Raw genomic sequence first — 6,542 nt, forward strand, 5'->3', positions numbered from 1 at the left:
AACTTATAATTTAATGTTTATTAATTTTTAATGTGCATTCTTGAGACACTTGTTGACGAGTTTTAAAGATGACAGCTTCTATTTTTGAAATATGATCTTCAATAGTGACATGATTTTATTGGACCAAAATGGCCACAAATAGGTGTGTTTTGTAATTTAGTACAACTTATTTTTGTTATTATATTATTTAGTTTAAAACTCAAATAACAAAAATATAATAATATTCAAATAAAAATAAAAATTTGAAAATTATATGCAAATGAATAAAGTTAATGGTTCGATTAACGGGTGTTCTTAGCGCATTTGTAAGTAGACAATTTTATAAAAGTTTTAATAGCACTTTCATTATAAAAAATTATCAACAAAATTAATTGTTTTTTTTTAATTTTTCCATAAAAAATTTTTAAAAATAATTGTTAAATCAATACTCTTAGAAAATTTGTTAACTATTTTCAAAGTTAATAGGAAATGTTAAAGCCTTAAAGAATGTTCTAAGAGCATTGGTTTAGAAACATTTTATGAAAAAATGATAAAAAAAATTAATTTTTTTAACGACTTTTTATATTTTTATAAAAATTATGTCAAAACTTTGCTAATATAATTTATTAACAATTACTATAGACACTCATGACATGAACAGAGTTAATAAACCACATCAAAAAGTCTTAAGAAAGCAGTTGGATGTTGTTAGTTATATTCCAAATAATGGAAAATGACTGAATGAGAACCATGTGTCAATTTGGAGAGGTAAGACAGTTTGATGTCCTAATATTAAAAGGCATTGACGAGAAAGAAATATCCCCTCAATGATTTATTTATTTATTTATAAATCATTTTGGCACCGGCGTATTTTTGCCTCAATTATTTTGTGGTCAATTATAAATGATTGGTTGTCATTTTTTCTTAATTTTTTTTTTTCTTATCATCCACAATGTGGACAGTTATAATAAAAAGGCGAAAAACCCATTTTTGTCCTTACATTTTCACGCGATTCTTACTTTGGTCCCTAAGTTTTTTTTTTTTACCGCTTTTAGTCCCTATTTAGAAAAACACGTTCTGACATGGCGTTGATGTGGCGATTAAGTGGTATTTTTATATGCCACGTCAGCATTTTAATTTTTTTATAAAAAGCCACATCAGAAAATTTAAACCAAAAAAGAAAATAAATTAAAAATCAAAACTTAATGATTCTCAAAAAAAAAAAAAAAATCAAAACTTAAGCTTGCCCAGAAAATTAGTTAATTCTTATGCTTGCCCAGAAAATCAAAACTTATGCTTTGAAACCAAACACAAAAAGAAAACACAAAACTCAAACTGGACTCCCTTAATATTTTCAAACCTTCCTCTCTCTCTTCCAAAACTCTCACAACTCTTTCTAACTCCAATGCCGGCCTCTCTGCTCATCTCCACCGTCGCCGCCACTAAAACCGACAGAAGTTCATCGCCTCACCACATCTGACTGACCCACTCTCACGATTCGCTAAAGTCTCTCTCTGACCACCTGTGACCGATCCACTCTCACGAATCGTTGTCTCTCTCTCCCAGATAGGCAAGTTTCTCTCTTTCATCTTTCTATCTCTCAGCTCAGTGGTGTGGATCTGGGTTTGTAGGTTGTGGGTTTGTTGAGTTTTGATGATCTGAGTTTGTGGATTTGTGGCGGATTGGTGCACTAATCTGTGGCGAATTTGTGGGTTCGTGGGTTTGTGAGATTTGTTGATCTGGGTTTTTGGGTTTTTGGCGGATTGGTACACTGATATGTGGCGAATTTGTGGGTTATGATTCAAAGGTTGGGTTTGAGAGAATGGTGGGATTTGGAGGATGGTGGAGATTGGTGGGTTTCCAAGTTGGATTTAATTTTGTGTTTCGATGGATTGGTGGGTTTCCAACTTGGAGATTGGTGTTGATTTTGTGAACAAAGAGGATGCAGGTCTTTTGATTTTAATGGGTGTATGTTAGGTTAAAATTTTTGAATATGCAGATCTGTTTCTGGGTTTGATTGTTGGTGTATGTTGATTTTTGGGTTTTCAATTTTGGGGGGTGTATGTTGATTTCTGGATTTTGGTTGGTGTATGTTGATTATTGTTTGATCTAAGTTCTGAATTTCAATTTGTTTGGTTACAAAGAAAGTACTGGAAAGGCAAAGAAAAGAAAAGACAAGAAACTAGGAATTAATTTACTAAAAACATGAAGAATATGAACTGTAAGAAAACGAAGAACACAAAGATGATCTTCCAACAAAATAATGAAAAGAAAAGAAAATTTTATGTTAATTATTAATTATTATTTAAATAATTAAATAATAACTAAAATTTTATTTTATTTTAAAATGCTGACGTGGCATATAAAAATGCCACTTAATCGCCACATCAATGCCACGTCAGCTAATAGGGTGTTCCGACTGCCACCTAGAATTTTGCCGTTAGAGCACTGACGGTAGGGACTAAAACAGAACGTGTTTTTCTAAATATGGACTAAAAGTGGTAAAAAAAAAAAAACTTAGGGACCAAAGTGGGAATCGCGTGAAAATGTAGGGGCGAAAATGGGCTTTTCGCCTAATAAAAATTATAGTGTATTATGTGGTTTAGAATTCTTTTTGTTTTTTGTTTTTGTTTTTTATTTTTATTTTTTATTTATAAACAAAACATTTTCACAATAAATTATAGATGATTAATTGTTATTGATTTTAATTTAAATCTACTATTGAGATTAATTTTTTACACCACCTATAACAATTCGTGCTGTTTATAATTTGTTGTGAAAAATATTGTCAAAAATAACATTTAAAAAAAAAAAAAAAATCCAATCCACTCTCATACTGTACATCCCAAGGGATTCACATCAAACGTCAGGCCCTAGATAAGGACGTAGTCGTTGAGATATTTGTTTTCTTATGCGCACGGATACGATTGTAATTTGCAATTAACATAGGCATCGTATTACGAATTACTCTTACGGACCACGTATGTGTATGTACTATATAATATATATATATATATATATATACTCACTAGTCTCATCTTAATTAAAAAAAAAACAATGCCTACGTTTATAAAAGCAGTGGAGCAATTAGAGAAAGAGAGTAAAAAAGAAAGACAAAGAAAAAAAGAAAGCAATATAATGAAATTTATTAAAAACAAATGGAATGCTCATACATTTTAATTGAGTTTTGAGTTATTATCTTCCTTTGAAAGTAGTGAGAAAGTTATAACAGATGTACTTGATTTGATTTGTCTTTTAGAATGCGAAGAAGAAATAGAAAAAATGATAAAGACGGAGAGATATGTAGAATGAAGTAACTGTTTGTTATTGAGAATGTGATAATAAATATGTTCAAGAGAACAAGGAAAAAAAAAAACATAACTTTTTTTAAAAATAAAAAATGAATTTTAAAAAATAAAAACCGATTGTTGGTAAACTGCTTTTTTAAATTAGTAGTTTTACATGTCTAATCCTATTATTTAAGTTTTTTAAATATGTGAGTTTGAGGATATTTTAAGCATAAAAAAAGTATGAATCAAAATAGGAGAAACAACTTTTTTAAATTTATCTAAAATTTAGGAATTTTAAAATTAATAATTTTATGTGTATAATCCTATTATTTAAACTTTCTAAATAGGTGAATTTTAGGTGTAAAAAAATAGGAATCTAAACAGGAAAAACTTCTTAAATAGAAGTATATACATATAGTTTCGGAGTGTCAAGTTTTTTCGATCATGGAATATGGTAAAAGCCAAGAGCCATGGTTCCACATCCATTCAAGGTATTGGGTTCAAATTCATGGTTTTAATTATTGAATTAAAAAAAAAAAAAAAAAACCCTAACATCAATGGCACATCAATTGATAAATTTTATGTGTAATAACTAACATCACTTTTTGGTTATTTTAAATCAAAAAATCATTTAAAAATAAAATATAATTGGTCAATCACTATGTTTTTCAGAAATTTTTGTAGACATTTTTTTTCTTCTAGTCAGCTTAAAAGCTGGAACCCCACTTCATGTTATAAAATAATAAATAAATAACTTGATTTGCGATTGGTCTAGATATAATCTAATTTTTTTGGGTAATGCTATAGACACAAACTATTTTACAATATTTTTACAAACTGCTGATTTGGTTTTAGCATTTACCAAATAATTATTGGTAAATAAAAATGTGATGTTAATGGTGCTCCATATTAAAACTAATAATAATTTGCCACGTCAATAATTTATAAAAATATTGTAAAATAATTTGTGACTGTAGCATTACTCTATTTTTCTACTTTATTTTAATTTTCTATTAGTTGACACCTTCATATATTGTGAAAATGTCATGAGATCTTGTTGTGAAATAAAAAAGAACTCTTACATTAAAAAAAAAATTATAATCAAAATGTAAATATAGTTTTTTAGCTATAGTAAAGTAGATTCTCAAAAAGGAATGAAATGGGTGGGAAAAAAGGCTACAATAAGTTACGAGATTAAGATGATTGTGTCTAGTTTGGGAGAGACATACTTGATTCTTGAAAATTATCTTGAAAAAATGGCTTTTGTTAATGAATACCCCAAGTGTAGTGATTAAGGTGCATTTAATTCTTTATTAAATAGTATTTTTGTACATTTTTCAAAAAATAAAATCAAAATGTACACATATCAAAACACACACACACACACATAATTACAACGGGCTTATGTGTGTAAGCCAATGAATAACAATAAGTTTATTTTATCACCGCTCACTTTTGACGTGATAATCATTCTATAAATACAAGTTATTATGGGGTGGCGGGGAGGGTCATGATTTAAGTTTCTATAATGAAGTTTCACGTACATATATGCTAAATGATGATGATGTGGTCTTACCTAAGTGAATGAGGTTATCATCTTGGCTTTCATGTTGATTATTATGAATGGGTTATTTGACACTAAAATTAAAAAAATAAACTGGATATGTAAAGCAATGGACTAATTTTAGATTCAATTTTGGGTTATGATTGTGATTCTAATTTGTAGGAAATTGTATAAAAGTGGTGACTAATACAATTTGCAATACTCTAGGCCTTCAAGCCTAAAAGGTTGAGTTGATGGGTAATATGATTGACATTGTGTTTATAAACATAATAATATTTTGGAAAGTATAAATAGTAACTCATTAAGATTGTTATAAATAAATCAAACCTAATTCACATTCCCATAAATATAATAATCATATTTATAAATTAAATGTTTCTCAAAAAAAAAAATTATAAATTAAATTAAATGTGGGCATAGTTACATTTCTGAGCATCTAGGTTCTTTTGAGAACCCAGACGTTGAGGGTCATGTTAGATTTTCCAAACCAAACACTGCCTATAAGTAACAGGAAGAGGGGAAAAAAAAAAAAAAAATCCTTTCTTAAAATTGAAAATCCCATAGACCAACTACGAACAAATAAACTATAATAAAAAAATATATTACAACACCAAAGGTTATGCAAAAATTTGAGTAGACGACAACTAGAAGAATAATATCACTTACAAAATAAGAAATACAATCTCGACATAACAAAGGCGTAAGCGTCACTCAATGAAACTAATACCACAATGAGATCACTATTGTTAATATTTTATTTATTGAGAGAAAGGCAATGAGATCAAAGTTGTTGCACTTTTATTAAAAAAAAAAAAAAAATCGTTGCACTTATTTATTTATTTATTTATTTTTGATAAAAAGGAAACAACTTTTATCAAGAAAACTTAACTAAAGTTGGCTAAAGTAAAGTTACAGAAACTAGGCGTGAAGGAATATCCTTTATTCATATTGTCATCGATAAATCGCTAACAAGTCTAGTATGACTAGACAGGTTGACACTTTAAGTGTTTTATGATTATATTTTTGTTTTTGTTTTTAAACTTTTTTTTTTTTTTTTTTTTTTTTTGGAGTTTCAATTAGGACGTCTGTTTTTAAAGACTTAACCAATTGAGTTAATTGAAAAGATATGCTACGTCCACAATATTTTTACAATATTTTCATAACAAATCATAGGTGATTAGTTGTTGTTGGTTCAAATTTGAACCTAACACTAAGATTACTTTTTTGCCCAACAATAACAACCAGTAACAACTTGCCACTTAAAATTTGTTGTAAAAATATTGTGAAAATATTATGGACATATCATTTATCTTAATTGAAACCTATTTTTAAAGTTTTTATTTCATATTATAAAGAAGAAGGTTTATTTTATTTTATTTTATATTTTTTTTACGTGTATATTACTAACTATGATACCCACTCCTATATTTATGGATAGGTGATATATTACACTTCACTTTAAGATGCTATATATCATTTAATGAATTTACCAACCATTCCTTTAGAATTTTTAGGTAATTCTACCAAGATTACTAAAAATGAGAAAATTAAATTTTATCTAATTAACATTTGGAAAAAATAATGTTAATTATCATAATTTCTAAAAAAACAAAGGATCCTAAAATCCTAATTTCAGGTGTCACCTGGTTGTTAGTTATTATTACAGACAATAAATATTGTTGCCGTATAAAGTCATTGCCCATAACGAT

This window comes from Quercus robur, chromosome 6 (genome assembly GCF_932294415.1).
Source record: "Quercus robur chromosome 6, dhQueRobu3.1, whole genome shotgun sequence".
In the NCBI taxonomy this organism is placed as follows: domain Eukaryota; kingdom Viridiplantae; phylum Streptophyta; class Magnoliopsida; order Fagales; family Fagaceae; genus Quercus; species Quercus robur.